The 27810-nt window shown below is 51.2% G+C and overlaps 1 protein-coding gene across 1 annotated transcript in view; it reads right to left on the reverse strand.

Moving 5' to 3' along the window:
- Positions 1-27363, reverse strand: part of LOC141082995 (signaling lymphocytic activation molecule-like) — a 358176-nt gene extending 330813 nt beyond the window's left edge. Inside the window, exon 1 of the mRNA XM_073567113.1 lies at positions 27186-27363. The gene's annotated coding sequence lies outside the window, so the exon portion shown is untranslated. The remainder of the gene's footprint in view (positions 1-27185) is intronic.
- Between the last annotated feature and the right edge of the window lie 447 nt (positions 27364-27810).

Raw genomic sequence — 27810 nt, forward strand, 5'->3', positions numbered from 1 at the left:
TAAATATCAGTATCCGTTACCCCTGATTTCTGATCTATTCTCCAGAGTTAAAGGTGCTTGCTGGTTTACAAAGCTTGACCTCAGGGGGGCGTATAATCTTATTCGCATTAAGCATGGGGATGAATGGAAGACGGCGTTTAATACTCCGGAGGGACATTTTGAGTACCTGGTGATGCCTTTTGGGCTCACTAATGCCCCTTCTGTCTTCCAGTGCTTCATGAACGATATATTCTGAGACTTTGTGGATACATTTTTGATTATCTATCTGGATGATATTTTGATCTTCTCCAAGAATTGGGACTCTCATGTGGAACATGTTCGGACTGTGTTCCGGATTTTGAGGGAGAATTCCCTGTATGTCAAGGGATCGAAATGCCTTTTTGGGGTACAGAGGATTTCATTTTTGGGATTTATTTTGTCTCCGTCAACTATTGAAATGAACCCGGCCAAGGTACAGGCCATTTATGATTGGGTTCAGCCCACTTCTTTGAAGGCCCTTCAGAAGTTTTTGGGTTTTGCTAATTTTTATCGGAAATTTATAGCTAATTTTTCTGGTATTGCCAAGCCATTGAAGGATTTGACTAGGAAGGGTGCTGATGTGCTGAATTGGTCTCCGGAGGCTGTTTCTTCCTTTCAGGAGCTGAAGCGAAGATTCACTTCTGCTCTGGTTTTGCGGCAACCTGATGTCTCACTCCCGTTTCAGGTGGAGATGGACGCTTCTGAGATTGGTGCAGGAGCGGTGTTGTCCCAAAAAGATCCTGTGACATCTAAAATGAATCCTTGTGCTTTCTTTTCCCGAAAGTTCTCCCCATCCGAACCTAACTATGATGTGGGGAATCGGGAACTGTTGGCCATGAAATGGGCATTTGAGGAGTGGAGACATTGGTTGGAGGGAGCCAAACACCAAGTCGTGGTCCTTACTGACCACAAGAATTTAATTTACCTGGAGTAGGCCAAGCGCTTCAATCCTAGACAGGCTAGGTGAGCCTTGTTTTTCACACGTTTTGATTTTGTGGTCTCTTTTCATCCGGGCACTAAGAATGTCAAGGCAGACGCCCTCTCTAGGAGTTTCCTTGCTGATTCTCCTGTTGTGACTAAGCCTGCTACCATCTTAGGCGAGGGGGTAGTTCTTTTTGCCATCTCGCCCGATTTGAGACGTGCTCTGGAAGAGTTCCAGGAGGACAAACCTGAGCGTTGTCCCAGTGGAAAGTTGTATGTTCCTGACCAGTGGAAGAAGAGAGTGATGTCTGAAGTTCATTGCTCTGCATTGGCTGGTCATCCAGGTATTTTTGGTACTAGAGATCTGGTGAGTCGCTCTTTTTGGTGGCCCACCTTGTCTCATGATGTCAGGAATTTTGTGCAGTCCTGTGGGACTTGCTCCCGGTCTAAACCTTGTTTTCGCTCTAGTGGCTTGTTGATGCCTTTGCCGGTGCCCAGGAGGCCATGGACCCATATTTCAATGGATTTTATCTCTGATATGCCTGTCTCTCAGAGAATGACTGTTATTTGGGTAATTTGTGATAGATTCTCTAAGATGGTCCATCTTGTACCACTCCCTAAGTTGCCATCTTCCTCTGAGTTGGTGCCCTTGTTTTTGCAACATGTGGTTCGCTTGCACGGGATTCCTGAGAACATTGTATCTGACCGAGGAGTTCAGTTTGTGTCTAGATTTTGGAGGACTCTCTGTTCCAAGCTGGGAATTCAGTTGTCCTTCTCCTCTGCGTTTCACCCTCAGACCAATGGGCAGACGGAGAGAACAAACCAGACTTTGGAGTCGTATTTGAGATGTTTTATTTCTGCCGATCAGGATGATTGGGTTTCATTTTTGCCCTTGGCCGAATTTGCTTTAAATAATAGAGCTAGTTCTGCCACTTTGATGTCACCTTTTTTTTGTAACTTTGGTTTTCACCCTCGATTTTCTTCAGGGCAGGTGGAGCCTTCTGCCTGCCCAGGTGTTGACACTGTGGTGGAGAGAATGCACCAGATCTGGGACCAAGTAGTGGATAAGTTGTCTCTCTCCCAGGAAAAGGCCCAGCTGTTTTCCAACCGGCGTAGGACCGTTGGTCCCCAGTTTAAGGTGGGTGATATGGTTTGGTTGTCATCAAAAAATATCGCTATGAAGGTGGCTTCTCCTAAGTTTAAGCCTAGATTTATTGGACCTTACAAGATTTTGGAGATTATTAATCCGGTCTCTTTTCGGTTGGCTCTTCCTGTCACATTTAAAATTCATAATGTGTTTCATAAGTCCTTGTTGAAGAGGTTTGTTGAACCAGTAGTTCCTGTGGTGGCACCTCCTGACCCTATATTGGTTGAAGGTAACATGGAATATGAGGTAGAGAAGATACTGGATTCCCGTCTGGCTAGACGGAGACTCCAGTATTTGGTTAAGTGGAAGGGTTATGGTCAGGAGGATAATTCCTGGGTCTCTGCCTCTGATATTCATGCCAAAAGATTGGTACGTGCCTTTCATCGGGCTCACCCGGATCGCCCTGGTGGCATGGATGAGGGTTCGGTGACCCCTCCTCAAGGGGGAGGTACTGTTGTGAGTTCATTTTTCCCTTCACCATTGAGGTCTGATGAACTCCCTCCTCTGGTGAAGGAAGGTAGTGAGGCTGATTACCAAACACATGGGCAGCCAGATGATGACTGGGTGGCTGGAATTGAGGACTGGATATAAGGCTGCCAACGCCCTTCTTCCTGGCTGGTGATTTTCCTGCTGGATTCAAGGAGACCAGTCGGATTACTGCATCTCAAAGCTAAGTTTTCTGCTCTTCTTTGTACTCTTCAGTTTTGTTTTTGTCTTGTTTTTTGGGAGTTCTGCCATTCCCGGCCGGGGGTGAGCTGAACTCCATTTTTGTCTCTGATCTGTTGATATTTTGCTCTGTCTTCAGAATATACCTGAGTGCTGATATAGTCTTTTGAAGCCTAGCGACTTCAGGGCCTGTTTTTCCTATCAGTCGGTTGGCTCATTTTGATAGGGTTTTTGCGGATGGCAGACAGCAGCTTTCCTATTCTGTCCTATGTAGTTAGCTTGGGCCCCATCATTTGCTCAACCTATCTTTCTATCTGTGTTAGTGTTTTCATCTTGCTTCACCGTCATTATATGTTGGGGGCTGCCTATTGCTTTGGGGTCTGCTCTGGGGCAGTTTAGTTTTTCCCCTTTCTGTTTTTAGGCTATATAGTTCTCCGGCTGTGATCGAGGGGTCTAGGGCACCGTAGGAACCCCCCACGGCTACTGCTAGTTGTTGTGGATAGGTTCAGGGGTCTGCAATCCGATAGCTGCCAACCTCTCTGGTTTTTCTGGACTTAGCTGGTATTTTGTTTTTTCCTCCTTCGGTGACTCATCATAACACAGTACCCTGCGTGCGTACTATTTGCTGTTATTATGAGAACGCAGCACGGCAGCAGCACAAAAAACTGCCCTGAGGTGTAAGGCAAGAATACGCAGCCCAGACACCACACAAGACAGCGGTGCTGGCTGCGTGTCAGTTGTGCAGTACCGTGCGTGCGTACTATTTGCTGTGATTATGTGAACGCAGCACGGCAGCAGCAAAAAAAACTGCCCTGATGTGTAAGGCAAGAATACGCACTCCAGACACCACACAAGACAGCGGTGCTGGCTGCGTGTCAGTTGTGCAATACCGTGCGTGCGTACTATTTGCTGTGATTATGTGAACACAGCACGGCAGCAGTACAAAAAACTGCCCTGAGGTGTAAGGCAAGAATACGCACCCCAGACACCACACAAGACAGCGGTGCTGGCTGCGTGTCAGTTGTGCAGTACCGTGCGTTCGTACTATTTGCTGTCATTATGTGAACGCAGCACGGCAGCAGCACAAAAAACTGCCCTGATGTGTAAGGCAAGAATACGCAGCCCAGACACGACACAAGACAGCGGTGCTGGCTGCGTGTCAGTTGTTCAGTACCGTGCGTGCGTACTATTCGCTGTTATTATGTGAACGCAGCACGGCAACAGCACAAAAAAACTGCCCTGAGGTGTAAGGCAAGAATACACACCCCAGACACCACACAAGACAGCGGTGCTGGCTGCGTGTCAGTTGTGCAGTACCGTGCGTGCGTACTATTTGCTGTTATTATGTGAACGCAGCACGGCAGCAGCAAAAAAAACTGCCCTGATGTGTAAGGCAAGAATACGCACTCCAGACACCACACAAGAAAGCGGTGCTGGCTGCGTGTCAGTTGTGCAGTACCGTGCGTTCGTACTATTTGCTGTCATTATGTGAACGCAGCACGGCAGCAGCACAAAAAACTGCCCTGATGTGTAAGGCAAGAATACGCAGCCCAGACACGACACAAGACAGCGGTGCTGGCTGCGTGTCAGTTGTGCAGTACCGTGCGTGCGTACTATTTGCTGTGATTATGTGAACACAGCACGGCAGCAGCACAAAAAACTGCCCTGAGGTGTAAGGCAAGAATACGCACCCCAGACACCACACAAGACAGCGGTGCTGGCTGCGTGTCAGTTGTGCAGTACCGTGCGTGCGTACTATTCGCTGTTATTATGTGAACGCAGCACGGCAACAGCACAAAAAAACTGCCCTGAGGTGTAAGGCAAGAATACACACCCCAGACACCACACAAGACAGCGGTGCTGGCTGCGTGTCATTTGTGCAGTACCGTGCGTGCGTACTATTTGCTGTTATTATGAGAACGCAGCACGGCAGCAGCACAAAAAACTGCCCTGATGTGTAAGACAAGAATACGCACCCCAGACACCACACAAGACAGCGGTGCTGGCTGCGTGTCAGTTGTGCAGTACCGTGCATGCGTACTATTTGCTGCTATTATGAGAACGCAGCATGGTAGCAGCACAAAAAAACTGCCCTGAGGTTTAAGGCAAGAATACGCACACCAGACACCACACAAGACAGCGGTGCTGGCTGCGTGTCAGTTGTGCAGTACCGTGCATGCGTACTATTTGCTGCTATTATGAGAACGCAGCATGGTAGCAGCACAAAAAAACTGCCCTGAGGTTTAAGGCAAGAATACGCACCCCAGACACCACACAAGACAGCGGTGCTGGCTGCGTGTCAGATGTGCAGTACCGTGCGTGCGTACTATTTGCTGTGATTATGTGAACACAGCACGGCAGCAGCACAAAAAACTGCCCTGATTTGTAAGACAAGAATACGCACCCCAGACACCACACAAGACAGCGGTGCTGGCTGCGTGTCAGTTGTGCAGTACCGTGCATGCGTACTATTTGCTGCTATTATGAGAACGCACCATGGTAGCAGCACACAAAAACTGCCCTGAGGTTTAAGGCAAGAATATGCACCCCAGACACCACACAAGACAGCGGTGCTGGCTGCGGGTCAGTTGTGCAGTACCGTGCGTGCGTACTATTTGCTGTTATTATGAGAACGCAGCACGGCAGCAGCAAAAAAGACTGCCCTGATGTGTAAGGCAAGAATACGCACTCCAGACACGACACAAGACAGCGGTGCTGGCTGCGTGTCAGTTGTGCAGTACCGTGCGTTCGTACTATTTGCTGTCATTATGTGAACGCAGCACGGCAGCAGCACAAAAAACTGCCCTGATGTGTAAGACAAGAATACGCACCCCAGACACCACACAAGACAGCGGTGCTGGCTGCGTGTCAGTTGTGCAGTACCGTGCGTGCGTACTATTTGCTGTGATTATGTGAACGCACCATGGTAGCAGCACACAAAAACTGCCCTGAGGTTTAAGGCAAGAATACGCACACCAGACACCACACAAGACAGCGGTGCTGGCTGCGTGTCAGTTGTGCAGTACCGTGTGTGCTATTCTCTGTGAATGCAGCACGGCAGCAGCACAAAAAACTGCCCTGAGGTGTAAGGCAAGAATACGCAGCCCAGACACCTCACAAGACAGCGGTGCTGGCTGCGTGTCAGTTGTGCAGTACCGTGCGTGCGTACTATTTGCTGCTATTATGAGAACGCAGCACGGCAGCAGCACAAAAAACTGCCCTGATTTGTAAGACAAGAATACGCAGCCCAGACACCTCACAAGACAGCGGTGCTGGCTGCGTGTCAGATGTGCAGTACAGTGCGCGCGTACTATTTGCTGTGATTATGTGAACACAGCACGGCAGCAGCACAAAAAACTGCCCTGATGTGTAAGACAAGAATACGCAGCCCAGACACCACACAAGACAGCGGTGCTGGCTGCGTGTCAGTTGTGCAGTACCGTGCGTGCGTACTATTTGCTGTGATTATGTGAACACAGCACGGCAGCAGCACAAAAAACTGCCCTGAGGTGTAAGGCAAGAATACGCACCCCAGACACGACACAAGACAGCGGTGCTGCCTGCGTGTCAGTTGTGCAGTACCGTGCGTGCGTACTATTTGCTGTTATTATGTGAACGCAGCACGGCAGCAGCAAAAAAAACTGCCCTGATGTGTAAGGCAAGAATACGCTGTCCAGACACGACACAAGACAGCGGTGCTGGCTGCGTGTCAGTTGTGCAGTACCGTGCGTGCGTACTATTTGCTGTTATTATGTGAACGCAGGACGGCAGCAGCAAAAAAAACTGCCCTGATGTGTAAGGCAAGAATACACTGCCCAGACACCACACAAGACAGCGGTGCTGGCTGCGTGTCAGTTGTGTAGTACCGTGCGTGCGTACTATTTGCTGTGATTATGTGAACGCAGCACGGCAGCAGCACAAAAAACTGCCCTGAAGTGTAAGGCAAGAATACGCACCCCAGATACACAAAAGACAACAGTGCTGGCTGCGTGTCAGTTGTGCAGTACCATGCGTGCGTACTATTTGCTGCTATTGAGAACGCAGCACGGCAGGAGCACAAAAAACTGCCCTGAGGTTTAAGGCAAGAATACGCACCCCAGACACCACACAAGACAGCGGTGCTGGCTGCGTGTCAGTTGTGCAGTACCATGCGTGCGTACTATTTGCTGCTATTGAGAACGCAGCACGGCAGGAGCACAAAAAACTGCCCTGAGGTGTAAGACAAGAATACGCAGCCCAGACACCACACAAGACAGCGGTGCTGGCTGCGTGTCAGTTGTGCAGTACCGTGTGTGCGTACTATTTGCTGTTATTATGAGAACGCAGCACGGCAGCAGCACAAAAAACTGCCCTGATGTGTAAGACAAGAATACGCACCCCAGACACCACACAAGACAGCGGTGCTGGCTGCGTGTCAGTTGTGCAGTACCGTGCGTGCGTACTATTTGCTGTGATTATGAGAACGCAGCACGGTAGCAGCACAAAAAACTGCCTTGAGGTTTAAGGCAAGAATACGCACCCCAGACACCACACAAGACAGCGGTGCTGGCTGCGTGTCAGTTGTGCAGTACCATGCGTGCGTACTATTTGCTGTTATTATGAGAACGCAGCACGGCAGCAGCACAAAAAAACTGCCCTGAGGTTTAAGGCAAGAATACGCACCCCAGACACCACACAAGACAGCGGTGCTGGCTGCGTGTCAGTTGTGCAGTACCGTGCGTGCGTACTATTTGCTGTGATTATGTGAACGCAGCACGGCAGCAGCACAAAAATCTGCCATGAGGTTTAAGGCAAGAATACGCACCCCAGACACGACACAAGACAGCGGTGCTGCCTGCGTGTCAGTTGTGCAGTACCGTGCGTGCGTACTATTTGCTGTTATTATGTGAACGCAGCACGGCAGCAGCAAAAAAGACTGCCCTGATGTGTAAGGCAAGAATACGCACTCCAGACACCACACAAGACAGCGGTGCTGGCTGCGTGTCAGTTGTGCAGTACCGTGCGTTCGTACTATTTGCTGTCATTATGTGAACGCAGCACGGCAGCAGCACAAAAAACTGCCCTGATGTGTAAGGCAAGAATACGCAGCCCAGACACGACACAAGACAGCGGTGCTGGCTGCGTGTCAGTTGTGCAGTACCGTGCGTGCGTACTATTCGCTGTTATTATGTGAACGCAGCACGGCAACAGCACAAAAAAACAGCCCTGAGGTGTAAGGCAAGAATACGCAGCCCAGACACCACACAAGGCAGCGGTGCTGGCTGCGTGTCATTTGTGCAGTACCGTGCGTGCGTACTATTTGCTGCTATTATGAGAACGCAGCACGGCAGCAGCACAAAAAACTGCCCTGATGTGTAAGACAAGAATACGCACCCCAGACACCACACAAGACAGCGGTGCTGGCTGCGTGTCAGTTGTGCAGTACCGTGCGTGCGTACTATTTGCTGTGATTATGTGAACGCACCATGGTAGCAGCACACAAAAACTGCCCTGAGGTTTAAGGCAAGAATACGCACACCAGACACCACACAAGACAGCGGTGCTGGCTGCGTGTCAGTTGTGCAGTACCGTGTGTGCTATTCTCTGTGAATGCAGCACGGCAGCAGCACAAAAAACTGCCCTGAGGTGTAAGGCAAGAATACGCAGCCCAGACACCTCACAAGACAGCGGTGCTGGCTGCGTGTCAGTTGTGCAGTACCGTGCGTGCGTACTATTTGCTGCTATTATGAGAACGCAGCACGGCAGCAGCACAAAAAACTGCCCTGATTTGTAAGACAAGAATACGCAGCCCAGACACCTCACAAGACAGCGGTGCTGGCTGCGTGTCAGTTGTGCAGTACCGTGCGTGCGTACTATTTGCTGTGATTATGTGAACACAGCACGGCAGCAGCACAAAAAACTGCCCTGATGTGTAAGACAAGAATACGCAGCCCAGACACCACACAAGACAGCGGTGCTGGCTGCGTGTCAGTTGTGCAGTACCGTGCGTGCGTACTATTTGCTGTGATTATGTGAACACAGCACGGCAGCAGCACAAAAAACTGCCCTGAGGTGTAAGGCAAGAATACGCACCCCAGACACGACACAAGACAGCGGTGCTGCCTGCGTGTCAGTTGTGCAGTACCGTGCGTGCGTACTATTTGCTGTTATTATGTGAACGCAGCACGGCAGCAGCAAAAAAAACTGCCCTGATGTGTAAGGCAAGAATACGCTGTCCAGACACGACACAAGACAGCGGTGCTGGCTGCGTGTCAGTTGTGCAGTACCGTGCGTGCGTACTATTTGCTGTTATTATGTGAACGCAGGACGGCAGCAGCAAAAAAAACTGCCCTGATGTGTAAGGCAAGAATACACTGCCCAGACACCACACAAGACAGCGGTGCTGGCTGCGTGTCAGTTGTGTAGTACCGTGCGTGCGTACTATTTGCTGTGATTATGTGAACGCAGCACGGCAGCAGCACAAAAAACTGCCCTGAAGTGTAAGGCAAGAATACGCACCCCAGATACACAAAAGACAACAGTGCTGGCTGCGTGTCAGTTGTGCAGTACCATGCGTGCGTACTATTTGCTGCTATTGAGAATGCAGCACGGCAGGAGCACAAAAAACTGCCCTGAGGTTTAAGGCAAGAATACGCACCCCAGACACCACACAAGACAGCGGTGCTGGCTGCGTGTCAGTTGTGCAGTACCGTGCGTTCGTACTATTTGCTGTCATTATGTGAACGCAGCACGGCAGCAGCACAAAAAACTGCCCTGATGTGTAAGGCAAGAATACACAGCTCAGACACCACACAAGACAGCGGTGCTGGCTGCGTGTCAGTTGTGCAGTACCGTGCGTGCGTACTATTTGCTGTGATTATGTGAACACAGCACGGCAACAGCACAAAAAAACTGCCCTGAGGTTTAAGGCAAGAATTCGCTCCCCAGACACCACACAAGACAGCGGTGCTGGCTGCGTGTCAGTTGTTCAGTACCGTGCATGCATACTATTTGCTGCTATTATGAGAACGCAGCACGGCAGCAGCACAAAAAACTGCCCTGATGTGTAAGACAAGAATACGCACCCCAGACACCACACAAGACAGCGGTGCTGGCTGCGTGTCAGTTGTGCAGTACCGTGCGTGCGTACTATTTGCTGTGATTATGTGAACGCACCATGGTAGCAGCACACAAAAACTGCCCTGAGGTTTAAGGCAAGAATACGCACCCCAGACACCACACAAGACAGCGGTGCTGGCTGCGTGTCAGTTGTGCAGTACCGTGCGTGCGTACTATTTGCTGTGATTATGTGAACGCACCATGGTAGCAGCACACAAAAACTGCCCTGAGGTTTAAGGCAAGAATACGCACACCAGACACCACACAAGACAACGGTGCTGGCTGCGTGTCAGTTGTGCAGTACCGTGCGTGCGTACTATTTGCTGCTATTATGAGAACGCAGCACGGCAGCAGCACAAAAAACTGCCCTGATTTGTAAGACAAGAATACGCAGCCCAGACACCTCACAAGACAGCGGTGCTGGCTGCGTGTCAGATGTGCAGTACAGTGCGCGCGTACTATTTGCTGTGATTATGTGAACACAGCACGGCAGCAGCACAAAAAACTGCCCTGATGTGTAAGGCAAGAATACGCACCCCAGACACCACACAAGACAGCGGTGCTGGCTGCGTGTCAGTTGTGCAGTACCGTGCGTGCGTACTATTTGCTGTGATTATGTGAACGCACCATGGTAGCAGCACACAAAAACTGCCCTGAGGTTTAAGGCAAGAATACGCACACCAGACACCACACAAGACAGCGGTGCTGGCTGCGTGTCAGTTGTGCAGTACCGTGTGTGCTATTCTCTGTGAATGCAGCACAGCAGCAGCACAAAAAACTGCCCTGAGGTGTAAGGCAAGAATACGCACCCCAGACACCACACAAGACAGCGGTGCTGGCTGCGTGTCAGTTGTGCAGTACCGTGCGTGCGTACTATTTGCTGTGATTATGTGAACGCACCATGGTAGCAGCACACAAAAACTGCCCTGAGGTTTAAGGCAAGAATACGCACCCCAGACACCACACAAGACAGCGGTGCTGGCTGCGTGTCAGTTGTGCAGTACCGTGCGTGCGTACTATTTGCTGTGATTATGTGAACGCACCATGGTAGCAGCACACAAAAACTGCCCTGAGGTTTAAGGCAAGAATACGCACACCAGACACCACACAAGACAGCGGTGCTGGCTGCGTGTCAGTTGTGCAGTACCGTGTGTGCTATTCTCTGTGAATGCAGCACAGCAGCAGCACAAAAAACTGCCCTGAGGTGTAAGGCAAGAATACGCACCCCAGACACCACACAAGACAGCGGTGCTGGCTGCGTGTCAGTTGTGCAGTACCGTGCGTGCGTACTATTTGCTGTGATTATGTGAACGCACCATGGTAGCAGCACACAAAAACTGCCCTGAGGTTTAAGGCAAGAATACGCACCCCAGACACCACACAAGACAGCGGTGCTGGCTGCGTGTCAGTTGTGCAGTACCGTGCGTGCGTACTATTTGCTGTGATTATGTGAACGCACCATGGTAGCAGCACACAAAAACTGCCCTGAGGTTTAAGGCAAGAATACGCACACCAGACACCACACAAGACAGCGGTGCTGGCTGCGTGTCAGTTGTGCAGTACCGTGTGTGCTATTCTCTGTGAATGCAGCACAGCAGCAGCACAAAAAACTGCCCTGAGGTGTAAGGCAAGAATACGCACCCCAGACACCACACAAGACAGCGGTGCTGGCTGCGTGTCAGTTGTGCAGTACCGTGCGTGCGTACTATTTGCTGTGATTATGTGAACGCACCATGGTAGCAGCACACAAAAACTGCCCTGAGGTTTAAGGCAAGAATACGCACACCAGACACCACACAAGACAGCGGTGCTGGCTGCGTGTCAGTTGTGCAGTACCGTGTGTGCTATTCTCTGTGAATGCAGCACAGCAGCAGCACAAAAAACTGCCCTGAGGTGTAAGGCAAGAATACGCACCCCAGACACCACACAAGACAGCGGTGCTGGCTGCGTGTCAGTTGTGCAGTACCGTGCGTGCGTACTATTTGCTGTGATTATGTGAACGCACCATGGTAGCAGCACACAAAAACTGCCCTGAGGTTTAAGGCAAGAATACGCACCCCAGACACCACACAAGACAGCGGTGCTGGCTGCGTGTCAGTTGTGCAGTACCGTGCGTGCGTACTATTTGCTGTGATTATGTGAACGCACCATGGTAGCAGCACACAAAAACTGCCCTGAGGTTTAAGGCAAGAATACGCACACCAGACACCACACAAGACAACGGTGCTGGCTGCGTGTCAGTTGTGCAGTACCGTGCGTGCGTACTATTTGCTGCTATTATGAGAACGCAGCACGGCAGCAGCACAAAAAACTGCCCTGATTTGTAAGACAAGAATACGCAGCCCAGACACCTCACAAGACAGCGGTGCTGGCTGCGTGTCAGATGTGCAGTACAGTGCGCGCGTACTATTTGCTGTGATTATGTGAACACAGCACGGCAGCAGCACAAAAAACTGCCCTGATGTGTAAGGCAAGAATACGCACTCCAGATACACACAAGACAGCGGTGCTGGCTGCGTGTCAGTTGTGCAGTACCGTGCGTGCGTACTATTTGCTGTGATTATGTGAACACAGCACGGCAGCAGCACAAAAAACTGCCCTGAGGTGTAAGGCAAGAATACGCACCCCAGATACACACAAGACAACAGTGCTGGCTGCGTGTCAGTTGTGCAGTACCGTGCGTGCGTACTATTTGCTGCTATTGAGAACGCAGCACGGCAGGAGCACAAAAAACTGCCCTGAGGTTTAAGGCAAGAATACGCACCCCAGACACCACACAAGACAGCGGTGCTGGCTGCGTGTCAGTTGTGCAGTACCATGCATGCGTACTATTTGCTGTTATTATGAGAACGTAGCACGGCAGCAGCACAAAAAACTGCCCTGAGGTGTAAGGCAAGAATACGCACCCCAGACACCACACAAGACAGCGGTGCTGGCTGCGTGTCAGTTGTGCAGTACCGTGCGTGCGTACTATTCGCTGTTATTATGAGAACGCAGCACGGCATCAGCACAAAAAACTGCCCTGATGTGTAAGACAAGAATACGCACCCCAGATACACACAAGACAGCGGTGCTGGCTGCGTGTCAGTTGTGCAGTACCGTGCGTGCGTACTATTTGCTGTGATTATGAGAACGCAGCATGGTAGCAGCACAAAAAACTGCCTTGAGGTTTAAGGCAAGAATACGCACCCCAGACACCACACAAGACAGCGGTGCTGGCTGCGTGTCAGTTGTGCAGTACCGTGCGTGCGTACTATTTGCTGTGATTATGTGAACGCAGCATGGTAGCAGCACACAAAAACTGCCCTGAGGTTTAAGGCAAGAATATGCACACCAGACACCACACAAGACAGCGGTGCTGGCTGCGAGTCAGATGTGCAGTACCGTGTGTGCTATTCTCTGTGAATGCAGCACGGCAGCAGCACAAAAAACTGCCCTGAGGTGTAAGGCAAGAATACGCACACCAGACACCACACAAGACAGCGGTGCTGGCTGCGTGTCAGTTGTGCAGTACCGTGCGTGTGTACTATTTGCTGTTATTATGAGAACGCAGCACGGCAGCAGCACAAAAAAACTGCCCTGAGGTTTAAGGCAAGAATAGGCACCCCAGACACCACACAAGACAGCGGTGCTGGCTGCGTGTCAGTTGTGCAGTACCGTGCGTGCGTACTATTTGCTGTGATTATGTCAACGCAGCACGGCAGCAGCACAAAAATCTGCCCTGAGGTTTAAGGCAAGAATACGCACCCCAGACACGACACAAGACAGCGGTGCTGCCTGCGTGTCAGTTGTGCAGTACCGTGCGTGCGTACTATTTGCTGTTATTATGTGAACGCAGCACGGCAGCAGCAAAAAAAACTGCCCTGATGTGTAAGGCAAGAATACGCTGTCCAGACACGACACAAGACAGCGGTGCTGGCTGCGTGTCAGTTGTGCAGTACCGTGCGTGCGTACAATTTGCTGTTATTATGTGAACGCAGGACGGCAGCAGCAAAAAAAACTGCCCTGATGTGTAAGGCAAGAATACACTGCCCAGAAACCACACAAGAAAGCGGTGCTGGCTGCGTGTCAGTTGTGTAGTACCGTGCGTGCGTACTATTTGCTGCTATTGAGAACGCAGCACGGCAGGAGCACAAAAAACTGCCCTGAGGTTTAAGGCAAGAATACGCACCCCAGACACCACACAAGACAGCGGTGCTGGCTGCGTGTCAGTTGTGCAGTACCGTGCGTGCGTACTATTTGCTGTGATTATGTGAACGCAGCACGGCAGCAGCACAAAAATCTGCCCTGAGGTTTAAGGCAAGAATACGCACCCCAGACACCACACAAGACAGCGGTGCTGGCTGCGTGTCAGTTGTGTAGTACCGTGCGTGCGTACTATTTGCTGTGATTATGTGAACGCAGCACGGCAGCAGCACAAAAAACTGCCCTGAAGTGTAAGGCAAGAATACGCACCCCAGATACACAAAAGACAACAGTGCTGGCTGCGTGTCAGTTGTGCAGTACTATGCGTGCGTACTATTTGCTGCTATTGAGAACGCAGCACGGCAGCAGCACAAAAAACTGCCCTGAGGTTTAAGGCAAGATTACGCACCCCAGACACCACACAAGACAGCGGTGCTGGCTGCGTGTCAGTTGTGCAGTACCGTGCGTTCGTACTATTTGCTGTCATTATGTGAACGCAGCACGGCAGCAGCACAAAAAACTGCCCTGATGTGTAAGGCAAGAATACGCACCCCAGACACCACACAAGACAGCGGTGCTGGCTGCGTGTCAGTTGTGCAGTACCGTGCGTGCGTACTATTTGCTGTTATTATGTGAACGCAGCACGGCAGCAGCACAAAAAACTGCCCTGAGGTGTAAGGCAAGAATACGCACCCCAGACACCACACAAGACAGCGGTGCTGGCTGCGTGTCAGTTGTGCAGTACCGTGCGTGCGTACTATTTGCTGTGATTATGTGAACACAGCACGGCAACAGCACAAAAAAACTGCCCTGAGGTTTAAGGCAAGAATTCGCACCCCAGACACCACACAAGACAGCGGTGCTGGCTGCGTGTCAGTTGTGCAGTACCGTGCGTGCGTACTATTTGCTGTCATTATGTGAACGCAGCACGACAGCAGCACAAAAATCTGCCCTGAGGTTTAAGGCAAGAATACGCACCCCAGACACCACACAAGACAGCGGTGCTGGCTGCATGTCAGTTGTGCAGTACCGTGCGTGCGTACTATTTGCTGTCATTATGTGAACGCAGCACGGCAGCAGCACAAAAATCTGCCCTGAGGTTTAAGGCAAGAATACGCACCCCAGACACCACACAAGACAGCGGTGCTGGCTGCGTGTCAGTTGTGCAGTACCGTGCGTGCGTACTATTTGCTGTTATTATGTGAACGCAGCACGGCAGCAGCAAAAAAAACTGCCCTGATGTGTAAGGCAAGAATACGCTGCCCAGACACGACACAAGACAGCGGTGCTGGCTGCGTGTCAGTTGTGCAGTACCGTGCGTGCGTACTATTCGCTGTGATTATGTGAATGGAGCTCGGCAGCAGCACAAAAAACTGCCCTGATGTGTAAGGCAAGAATACGCTGCCCAGACACGACACAAGACAGCGGTGCTGGCTGCGGGTCAGTTGTGCAGTACCGTGCGTGCGTACTATTTGCTGTTATTATGTGAACGCAGCACGGCAGCAGCAAAAAAAACTGCCCTGATGTGTAAGGCAAGAATACGCTGCCCAGACACGACACAAGACAGCGGTGCTGGCTGCGTGTCAGTTTTGCAGTACCGTGCGTGCGTACTATTTGCTGTTATTATGAGAACGCAGCACGGCAGCAGCAAAAAAAACTGCCCTGATGTGTAAGGCAAGAATACGCACTCCAGACACCACACAAGACAGCGGTGCTGGCTGCGTGTCAGTTGTGCAGTACCGTGCGTGCGTACTATTTGCTGTGATTATGTGAACACAGCACGGCAGCAGCAAAAAAAACTGCCCTGATGTGTAAGGCAAGAATACGCACTCCAGACACCACACAAGACAGCGGTGCTGGCTGCGTGTCAGTTGTGCAGTACCGTGCGTGCGTACTATTTGCTGTTATTATGAGAACGCAGCACGGCAGCAGCAAAAAAAACTGCCCTGATGTGTAAGGCAAGAATACGCACACCAGATACACACAAGACAACAGTGCTGGCTGCGTGTCAGTTGTGCAGTACCGTGCGTGCGTACTATTTGCTGCTATTATGAGAACGCAGCACGGCAGTAGCACAAAAAACTGCCCTGAGGTGTAAGACAAGAATACGCAGCCCAGACACGACACGAGACAGCGGTGCTGCCTGCGTGTCAGTTGTGCAGTACCGTGCGTGCGTACTATTTGCTGTTATTATGTGAACGCAGCACGGCAGCAGCAAAAAAAACTGCCCTGATGTGTAAGGCAAGAATATGCAAACCAGACACGACACAAGACAGCGGTGCTGGCTGCGTGTCAGTTGTGCAGTACCGTGCGTGCGTCCTATTCGCTGTGATTATGTGAACGCAGCTCGGCAGCAGCACAAAAAACTTCCCTGAGGTGTAAGGCAAGAATACGCAGCCCAGACACCACACAAGACAGCGGTGCTGGCTGCGTGTCAGTTGTGCAGTACCGTGCGTGTGTACTATTTGCTGTGATTATGTGAATGCAGCACGGCAGCAGCACAAAAAACTGCCCTGAGGTGTAAGGCAAGAATACGCACCCCACATACACACAAGACAGCGGTGCTGGCTGCGTGTCAGTTGTGCAGTACCGTGCCTGTGTACTATTTTCTGTGATTATGTGAACACAGCACGGCAGCAGCACAAAAAACTGCCCTGAGGTGTAAGGCAAGAATACGCACCCCAGATACACACAAGACAACAGTGCTGGCTGCGTGTCAGTTGTGCAGTACCGTGCGTGCGTACTATTTGCTGCTATTATGAGAACGCAGCACGGCAGCAGCACAAAAAACTGCCCTGAGGTTTAAGGCAAGAATACGCACACCAGACACCACACAAGACAGCGGTGCTGGCTGCGTGTCAGTTGTGCAGTACCGTGCGTGCGAACTATTGGCTGTGATTATGTGAACGCAGCACGGCAGCAGCACAAAAAACTGCCCTGAGGTTTAAGGCAAAAATACGCACACCAGACACCACACAAGACAGCGGTGCTGGCTGCGTGTCAGTTGTGCAGTACCGTGCGTGTGTACTATTTGCTGCTATTGAGAACGCAGCACGGCAGGAGCACAAAAAACTGCCCTGAGGTTTAAGGCAAGAATACGCACCCCAGACACCACACAAGACAGCGGTGCTGGCTGCGTGTCAGTTGTGCAGTACCGTGCGTGCGTACTATTTGCTGTGATTATGTGAACGCAGCACGGCAGCAGCACAAAAAACTGCCCTGAGGTGTAAGGCAAGAATACGCACACCAGACACCACACAAGACAGCGGTGCTGGCTGCGTGTCAGTTGTGCAGTACCATGCGTGCGTACTATTTGCTGCTATTGAGAACGCAGCACGGCAGGAGCACAAAAAACTGCCCTGAGGTTTAAGGCAAGAATAGGCACCCCAGACACCACACAAGACAGCGGTGCTGGCTGCGTGTCAGTTGTGCAGTACCGTGCGTGTGTACTATTTGCTGTTATTATGAGAACGCAGCACGGCAGCAGCACAAAAAAACTGCCCTGAGGTTTAAGGCAAGAATAGGCACCCCAGACACCACACAAGACAGCGGTGCTGGCTGCGTGTCAGTTGTGCAGTACCGTGCGTGCTATTCTCTGTGAATGCAGCACGGCAGCAGCACAAAAAACTGCCCTGATGTGTAAGACAAGAATACGCAGCCCAGACACCACACAAGACAGCGGTGCTGGCTGCGTGTCAGTTGTGCAGTACCGTGCGTGTGTACTATTTGCTGCTATTGAGAACGCAGCACGGCAGGAGCACAAAAAACTGCCCTGAGGTTTAAGGCAAGAATAGGCACCCCAGACACCACACAAGACAGCGGTGCTGGCTGCGTGTCAGTTGTGCAGTACCGTGCGTGTGTACTATTTGCTGTTATTATGAGAACGCAGCACGGCAGCAGCACAAAAAACTGCCCTGAGGTGTAAGGCAAAAATACGCACCCCAGACACCACACAAGACAGCGGTGCTGGCTGCGTGTCAGTTGTGCAGTACCGTGCGTGCGTTCTATTTGCTGTGATTATGTGAACACAGCACGGCAGCAGCACAAAAAAACTGCCCTGAGGTTTAAGGCAAGATTTCGCACCACACAAGACAGCGGTGCTGGCTGCGTGTCAGTTGTGCAGTACCGTCCGTGCGTAATATTTGCTGTGATTATGTGAACACAGCACGGCAGCAGCACAAAAAACTGCCCTGAGGTGTAAAGCAAGAATACGCACCCCAGATACACAAAAGACAACAGTGCTGGCTGCGTGTCAGTTGTGCAGTACCGTGTGTGCGTACTATTTGCTGCTATTGAGAACGCAGCACGGCAGGAGCACAAAAAACTGCCCTGAGGTTTAAGGCAAGAATACGCACCCCAGACACCACACAAGACAGCGGTGCTGGCTGCGTGTCAGTTGTGCAGTACCGTGCGTGCGTACTATTTGCTGTTATTATGAGAACGCAGCACGGCAGCAGCACAAAAAACTGCCCTGAGGTGTAAGGCAAAAATACGCACCCCAGACACCACACAAGACAGCGGTGCTGGCTGCGTGTCAGTTGTGCAGTACCGTGCGTGCGTAATATTTGCTGTGATTATGTGAACACAGCACGGCAGCAGCACAAAAAACTGCCCTGAGGTGTAAAGCAAGAATACGCACCCCAGATACACAAAAGACAACAGTGCTGGCTGCGTGTCAGTTGTGCAGTACCGTGTGTGCGTACTATTTGCTGCTATTGAGAACGCAGCACGGCAGGAGCACAAAAAACTGCCCTGAGGTTTAAGGCAAGAATACGCACCCCAGACACCACACAAGACAGCGGTGCTGGCTGCGTGTCAGTTGTGCAGTACCGTGCGTGCGTACTATTTGCTGTTATTATGAGAACGCAGCACGGCAGCAGCACAAAAAACTGCCCTGAGGTTTAAGGCAAGAATACGCACCCCAGACACCACACAAGACAGCGGTGCTGGCTGCGTGTCAGTTGTGCAGTACCGTGTGTGCGTACTATTTGCTGCTATTGAGAACGCAGCACGGCAGGAGCACAAAAAACTGCCCTGAGGTTTAAGGCAAGAATACGCACCCCAGACACCACACAAGACAGCGGTGCTGGCTGCGTGTCAGTTGTGCAGTACCGTGCGTGCTATTCTCTGTGAATGCAGCACGGCAGCAGCACAAAAAACTGCCCTGATGTGTAAGACAAGAATACGCAGCCCAGACACCACACAAGACAGCGGTGCTGGCTGCGTGTCAGTTGTGCAGTACCGTGCGTGTGTACTATTTGCTGCTATTGAGAACGCAGCACGGCAGGAGCACAAAAAACTGCCCTGAGGTGTAAGGCAAAAATACGCACCCCAGACACCACACAAGACAGCGGTGCTGGCTGCGTGTCAGTTGTGCAGTACCGTGCGTGCGTTCTATTTGCTGTGATTATGTGAACACAGCACGGCAGCAGCACAAAAAAACTGCCCTGAGGTTTAAGGCAAGATTTCGCACCACACAAGACAGCGGTGCTGGCTGCGTGTCAGTTGTGCAGTACCGTCCGTGCGTAATATTTGCTGTGATTATGTGAACACAGCACGGCAGCAGCACAAAAAACTGCCCTGAGGTGTAAAGCAAGAATACGCACCCCAGATACACAAAAGACAACAGTGCTGGCTGCGTGTCAGTTGTGCAGTACCGTGTGTGCGTACTATTTGCTGCTATTGAGAACGCAGCACGGCAGGAGCACAAAAAACTGCCCTGAGGTTTAAGGCAAGAATACGCACCCCAGACACCACACAAGACAGCGGTGCTGGCTGCGTGTCAGTTGTGCAGTACCGTGCGTGTGTACTATTTGCTGTTATTATGAGAACGCAGCACGGCAGCAGCACAAAAAACTGCCCTGAGGTGTAAGGCAAGAATACGCACCCCAGACATCACACAAGACAGCGGTGCTGGCTGCGTGTCAGTTGTGCAGTACCGTGCGTGCGTACTATTCGCTGTGATTATGTGAACACAGCACGGCAGCAGCACAAAAAACTGCCCTGAGGTTTAAGGCAAGAATTCGCACCCCAGACACCACACAAGACAGCGGTGCTGGCTGCGTGTCAGTTGTGCAGTACCGTCCGTGCTTAATATTTGCTGTGATTATGTGAACACAGCACGGCAGCAGCACAAAAAACTGCCCTGAGGTGTAAAGCAAGAATACGCACCCCAGACACCACACAAGACAGCGGTGCTGGCTGCGTGTCAGTTGTGCAGTACCGTGCGTGCGTACTATTCGCTGTGATTATGTGAACACAGCACGGCAGCAGCACAAAAAACTGCCCTGAGGTTTAAGGCAAGAATTCGCACCCCAGACACCACACAAGACAGCGGTGCTGGCTGCGTGTCAGTTGTGCAGTACCGTCCGTGCTTAATATTTGCTGTGATTATGTGAACACAGCAAGGCAGCAGCACAAAAAACTGCCCTGAGGTGTAAAGCAAGAATACGCACCCCAGATACACAAAAGGCAACAGTGGTGGCTGCGTGTCAGTTGTGCAGTACCGTGCGTGCGTACTATTTGCTGCTATTGAGAACGCAGCACGGCAGGAGCACAAAAAACTGCCCTGAGGTTTAAGGCAAGAATACGCACCCCAGACACCACACAAGACAGCGGTGCTGGCTGCGTATCAGTTGTGCAGTACCGTGCGTGTGTACTATTTGCTGTTATTATGAGAACGCAGCACGGCAGCAGCACAAAAAACTGCCCTGAGGTGTAAGGCAAGAATACGCACCCCAGACATCACACAAGACAGCGGTGCTGGCTGCGTGTCAGTTGTGCAGTACCGTGCGTGTGTACTATTTGCTGTTATTATGAGAACGCAGCACGGCAGCAGCACAAAAAACTGCCCTGAGGTGTAAGGCAAGAATACGCACCCCAGACACCACACAAGACAGCGGTGCTGGCTGCGGGTCAGTTGTGCAGTACCATGCGTGTGTACTATTTGCTGTTATTATGAGAACGCAGCACGGCAGCAGCACAAAAAACTGCCCTGAGGTGTAAGGCAAGAATACGCACCCCAGACATCACACAAGACAGCGGTGCTGGCTGCGTGTCAGTTGTGCAGTACCGTGCGTGCGTACTATTTGCTGTTATTATGAGAACGCAGCACGGCAGCAGCACAAAAAACTGCCCTGAGGTGTAAGGCAAGAATACGCACCCCAGACACCACACAAGACAGCGGTGCTGGCTGCGGGTCAGTTGTGCAGTACCATGCGTGTGTACTATTTGCTGTTATTATGAGAACGCAGCACGGCAGCAGCACAAAAAACTGCCCTGAGGTGTAAGGCAAGAATACGCACCCCAGACATCACACAAGACAGCGGTGCTGGCTGCGTGTCAGTTGTGCAGTACCGTGCGTGCGTACTATTTGCTGTTATTATGAGAACGCAGCACGGCAGCAGCACAAAAAACTGCCCTGAGGTGTAAGGCAAGAATACGCACCCCAGACACCACACAAGACAGCGGTGCTGGCTGCGGGTCAGTTGTGCAGTACCATGCGTGTGTACTATTTGCTGTTATTATGAGAACGCAGCACGGCAGCAGCACAAAAAACTGCCCTGAGGTTTAAGGCAAGAATACGCACCCCAGACACCACACAAGACAGCGGTGCTGGCTGCGTGTCAGTTGTGCAGTACCGTGCGTGTGTACTATTTGCTGTTATTATGAGAACGCAGCACGGCAGCAGCACAAAAAACTGCCCTGAGGTGTAAGGCAAGAATACGCACCCCAGACATCACACAAGACAGCGGTGCTGGCTGCGTGTCAGTTGTGCAGTACCGTGCGTGCGTACTATTTGCTGTTATTATGAGAACGTAGCACGGCAGCAGCACAAAAAACTGCCCTGAGGTGTAAGGCAAGAATACGCACCCCAGACACCACACAAGACAGCGGTGCTGGCTGCGTGTCAGTTGTGCAGTACCGTGCGTGCGTACTATTCGCTGTGATTATGTGAACACAGCACGGCAGCAGCACAAAAAACTGCCCTGAGGTTTAAGGCAAGAATTCGCACCCCAGACACCACACAAGACAGCGGTGCTGGCTGCGTGTCAGTTGTGCAGTACCGTCCGTGCTTAATATTTGCTGTGATTATGTGAACACAGCACGGCAGCAGCACAAAAAACTGCCCTGAGGTGTAAAGCAAGAATACGCACCCCAGATACACAAAAGGCAACAGTGCTGGCTGCGTGTCAGTTGTGCAGTACCGTGCGTGCGTACTATTTGCTGTTATTATGAGAACGCAGCACGGCAGCAGCACAAAAAACTGCCCTGAGGTGTAAGGCAAGAATACGCACCCCAGACACCACACAAGACAGCGGTGCTGGCTGCGTGTCAGTTGTGCAGTACCATGCGTGTGTACTATTTGCTGTTATTATGAGAACGCAGCACGGCAGCAGCACAAAAAACTGCCCTGAGGTTTAAGGCAAGAATACGCACCCCAGACACCACACAAGACAGCGGTGCTGGCTGCGTGTCAGTTGTGCAGTACCGTGCGTGTGTACTATTTGCTGTTATTATGAGAACGCAGCACGGCAGCAGCACAAAAAACTGCCCTGAGGTGTAAGGCAAGAATACGCACCCCAGACATCACACAAGACAGCGGTGCTGGCTGCGTGTCAGTTGTGCAGTACCGTGCGTGCGTACTATTTGCTGTTATTATGAGAACGTAGCACGGCAGCAGCACAAAAAACTGCCCTGAGGTGTAAGGCAAGAATACGCACCCCAGACACCACACAAGACAGCGGTGCTGGCTGCGTGTCAGTTGTGCAGTACCGTCCGTGCTTAATATTTGCTGTGATTATGTGAACACAGCACGGCAGCAGCACAAAAAACTGCCCTGAGGTGTAAAGCAAGAATACGCACCCCAGATACACAAAAGGCAACAGTGCTGGCTGCGTGTCAGTTGTGCAGTACCGTGCGTGCGTACTATTTGCTGCTATTGAGAACGCAGCACGGCAGGAGCACAAAAAACTGCCCTGAGGTTTAAGGCAAGAATACGCACCCCAGACACCACACAAGACAGCGGTGCTGGCTGCGTATCAGTTGTGCAGTACCGTGCGTGTGTACTATTTGCTGTTATTATGAGAACGCAGCACGGCAGCAGCACAAAAAACTGCCCTGAGGTGTAAGGCAAGAATACGCACCCCAGACATCACACAAGACAGCGGTGCTGGCTGCGTGTCAGTTGTGCAGTACCGTGCGTGTGTACTATTTGCTGTTATTATGAGAACGCAGCACGGCAGCAGCACAAAAAACTGCCCTGAGGTTTAAGGCAAGATTACGCACCCCAGACACCACACAAGACAGCGGTGCTGGCTGCGTGTCATTTGTGCAGTACCGTGCGTGCGTACTATTTGCTTTGATTATGTGAACACAGCACGGCAACAGCACAAAAAAACTGCCCTTTGGTTTAAGGCAAGAATTCGCACCCCAGACACCACACAAGACAGCGGTGCTGGCTGCGTGTCAGTTGTGCAGTACCGTCCGTGCGTACTATTTGCTGCTATTATGAGAACGCAGCACGGCAGCAGCACCAAAAACTGCCCTGATGTGTAAGACAAGAATACGCACCCCAGATACACACAAGACAGCGGTGCTGGCTGCGTGTCAGTTGTGCAGTACCGTGCATGTGTACTATTTGCTGTGATTATGTGAACGCAGCATGGTAGCAGCACAAAAAAACTGCCCTGAGGTTTAAGGCAAGAATACGCACCCCAGATACACACAAGACAACAGTGCTGGCTGCGTGTCAGTTGTGCAGTACCGTGCGTGCGTACTATTTGCTGCTATTGAGAACGCAGCGCGGCAGGAGCACAAAAAACTGCCCTGAGGTTTAAAGCAAGAATACGCACCCCAGACACCACACAAGACAGCGGTGCTGGCTGCGTGTCAGTTGTGCAGTACCGTACGTGCGTTGTTGTGAGTTCATTTTCCCCTTCACCATTGATATCTGATGAACTCCCTCTGCTGGTGAACAGAGGTAGTGAAATTGATTGGGATGGGAAAAACCTGTCATCTGAACAGGCGGAGCGTGATTGGACACCCGGAATCACTGAGTGGATATAAGGCAGCTGATGCCCTGCAGGGTTGCTGGTGATCCTTTCTGCTCTGAGCTCTTGCAAACCAGTTGAGTACCTGTCTTCTGAAAGTTAAGTTTTTGCTCTCTTATTTTTCCATGAGATTGTGTCTGTTTACTTAGTGTTTGTGTTCTGCCTGGCCCTTGTTGGTTCAGGCTGAGCTCCATTTTTGTCTCTGGTCAAGTTGATCTTTTGCTCAGTCTTCAGAATATACCTGAGTGCTGATATAGTGATTTTGAAGTCTAGTGACTTCAGGGCCTTTTTTCTATCAGACGTGTTGGACATCATTTTGGCAGAATTTTTGCGGATTGCAGTCAGCATCTTTTCTGTCCTTTCCTATTTAGTTAGTTGGGCCCCATCGTTTGCTCAACCTGTCTTTCTGTCTGTGTTTGTGTTTTCATCTGCTTTTCACCGACAATACATGTTGGGGGCTGTCTATTGCTTTGGGGTCTGCTCTGGGGCAGTTTAGATTTCCTCTTTCTTTCTTTAGGCTTATTTAGTTCTCCGGCTGTGAACGAGTTGTCTAGGGCTCCGTAGGAACTCCCCACGGCTACTATTAGTTGTGTGAATAGGATTAGGGGTCTGCAATCCGATAGCTACCAACCTCTCCGGTTTTCTGGACTTAGCTTGTATTTTTGTTTTTTCCTCCTTCGGTGACTCATTCATAACAGTGCGTACTATTTGCTGTTATTATGAGAACGCAGCATGGCAGCAGCACAAAAAACTGCCCTGAGGTGTAAGGCTACTTTCACACATCCGTTTTTTTAAATCCGGCATGATGCGGCGAAATTTGTGTAAACCGGATCCGGAATTGGATCCGGTTTTTTCACATAGAATATAATGATCGCCGCATCATGCCGTATGGACATGCGGCGCCTCCGGGTTTTGCCGGATACGGCAAACATGCGCCGTCCGGCGTCTGCAAAAAACGTTGGCTGCAACGTTTTTTTGCAGCGCCGGACCGGCTTTTTCAACTGCGCATGCCCGGGCACTATGAGTTTTAACCCCACAAGTGCCCGGCGCACATCTCTCTCTCTCTCTCCCCCTCCCCTTCTCTCTCTCTCTCTCCATACGCTCCATACCTTTCTTTGGCTGGCTCTCTCGTCCCCCTCTGTCTCTCTGGCTGCTCTCTCGTCCCCCGCTGTCTCTCTGGCTGCTCTCTCGTCCCCCGCTGTCTCTTCGGCTGCTCTCTCGTCCCCCGCTCTCTCTTCGGCTGCTCTCTCGTCCCCCGCTCTCTCTTCGGCTGCTCTCTCATCCCCCGCTCTCTCTTTGGCTGCTCTCTTGTCCCCCGCTGTCTCTCTGGCTGCTCTCTCGCCTCCCGATCTCTCTCCGGCTGGCTCTCTCGACCCCCGGTGCTGCGGCTCCTTTAAATGTCCTCCAAGCCGCATCAGGGGCCGCATGTACATCCGGTGTCACCGCTGCAGGCCGGATGTCTGAAAGAGGCCTAAGGCAAGAATACGCACCCCAGACACCACACAAGACAACCACAACACAACACAACACAACAACTGCCTGCGCGTCAGTTGTGCAGTACCGCGCGTACTATTTGCTGCTATTGAGAACGCAGCACGGCAGCAGCACAAAAAACTGTCCTGAGGTGTAAGGCAAGAATACGCACCCCAGACACCACACAAGACAGCGGTGCTGGCTGCGTGTCAGTTGTGCAGTACCGTGCGTGCGTACTATTTGCTGCTATTGAGAACGCAGCACGGCAGCAGCACAAAAAACTGCCCTGAGGTGTAAGGCAAGAATACGCACCCCAGACACCACACAAGACAGCGGTGCTGCCTGCGTGTTAATTGTGCAGTACCGTGCGTGCGTACTATTTGCTGCTATTATGAGAACGCAGCACGGCAGCAGCACAAAAAACTGCCCTGAGGTGTAAGGCCGGTTTCACATTAGCGCTTTTTCAGCGCACGCACGGCCGGGGGTAGCTCCGCCCCCCGAGCCGGCTCTCTGCCCGGCGTGCCCACCCCCAAAAAGTTTGATTTTGGCGCGCACGGCGCACCGTCAAAAGTGCGCAGCGCAGGTCAAAGCGCAACTAGCGCACGGCCTGCGCACGATCTGCGCACCCTATGCTAAAGATAGGGTGCGCCGATCGCAGGCGCCGCTGTCCGCTAGTAGGCGGCGCTACAAGCAAGGGGCGGGCACGCCGGGCAGAGAGCCGGCTCGGGGGCGGAGCTACCCCCGGCCGTGCGTGCGCTGAAAAAGCGCTAATGTGAAACCGGCCTAAGGCAAGAATACGCAGCCCAGACACCACACAAGACAGCGGTGCTGGCTGCTTGTCAGTTGTGCAGTACCGTGCGTGCGTACTATTTGCTGTGAACGCAGTAAGGCAGCAGCACAAAAATATTGCTAGCGATATCGCTATGTGTAAAACCCCCTTTACTGTGCAAGAACATGGTCTAATCATAGCACAGCTCCTGGGCAGGGGAGGAAGCAAAAGACAGGACGGCACAGGATGTCAACTGATTCTCTTTGTGAGTAGCCTGTCTTTAAGCAATCTTTTACCTCAAAGAAATAATCAGCTGCAATCCCGCACAGTCCTGTCTGTATACTCTTATGTGTCCTCCCCTGCCCAGTAGATGTGTTATGATCAGTCCATATTTTTGCACGGTCAGAAACAACCAGTACCAGCAGATAAGATTATCTTAGCAGAGGAACATTTTTTCTAAACACATCCAATTGTGGAAATTGTTTTTATTCTAAGATCTGTTGATTAAAATTAACTTTGTTCATGGGAGAACTACTTAAGCATAATCTGCCTCAAGCTACAAAGCTGCTGGGATGAATTACAGGAAATGATGGGGTGGGTCTTTGTCTCTTTACAAAAAGATAGGGCGGGTCATTGTTTCTCTACTGGAAATGAGAGTAGGTATTTGTCTCTCTACTGGAAGTGGGGGTGGGTCTTTTATTCTCTTTAAAGGGAAGGTGCCGTGTTTTTTCATAATTTAATGTAAAAAAGAAAATAGTATAAAAGATATTGTCCTCTAAGCTTGACTCAGTGGTGTGTATGTTCTTTTTTTTTTTTTTTACTATATTAATGCAGCCACTGGGGGCTGCCATCTTACCTTTCTGGCTGCTGAACGACACTTTCCATGCTCATTTACGGCAGTCCCTGGGCATAAGAGACAAGAGTCGGCTCCCGACCCTATCTGTATCATTGCAGCAGCATCAGCTGTGAACTGGGCACGCCTCTGTGGGCAGCTCAATTCACAGCTGTAGGTGTGGCCAGGCGCCATTTTATTAGAGCCCTGTGCTTTCCTTTTAGCTCCAGTTACTCTATTGCAAGCCCTGGATGCTGTACTGTTCCAGCATAACAGTGCTTGGATGCTCACTCTACACATACCAGCTGCAGGAGAGGAACCAGGACGAGCTCGTGGAGACCGAGCTGCTCTTTCCAAAACACCCGACCAGCTACAGCCCCTGCTCTTGCAAAACACTTGGCCATCTGCTGGACATCTAATCCTCTCCTGTGTGATACTGACTGCTGAGCCGTGTATCTAATCCTCTCCCGTGTGATACTGACTGCTGAGCCATGTATCTAATCCTCTCCTGTGTGATACTGTCTGCTGCGCTGTGTATCTAATACTCTCCTGTATGATACTGACTGCTGAGCCGTGTATCTAGTCCTATCCTGTGTGATACTGACTGCTGAGCCCTGTATCTAATCCTATCCTGTGTGATACTGACTGC

The sequence above is a fragment of the Dendrobates tinctorius genome, unplaced genomic scaffold (genome assembly GCF_039654945.1).
Source record: "Dendrobates tinctorius isolate UK_male_01 unplaced genomic scaffold, ASM3965494v1 ptg000019l, whole genome shotgun sequence".
Taxonomy (NCBI): domain Eukaryota; kingdom Metazoa; phylum Chordata; class Amphibia; order Anura; family Dendrobatidae; genus Dendrobates; species Dendrobates tinctorius.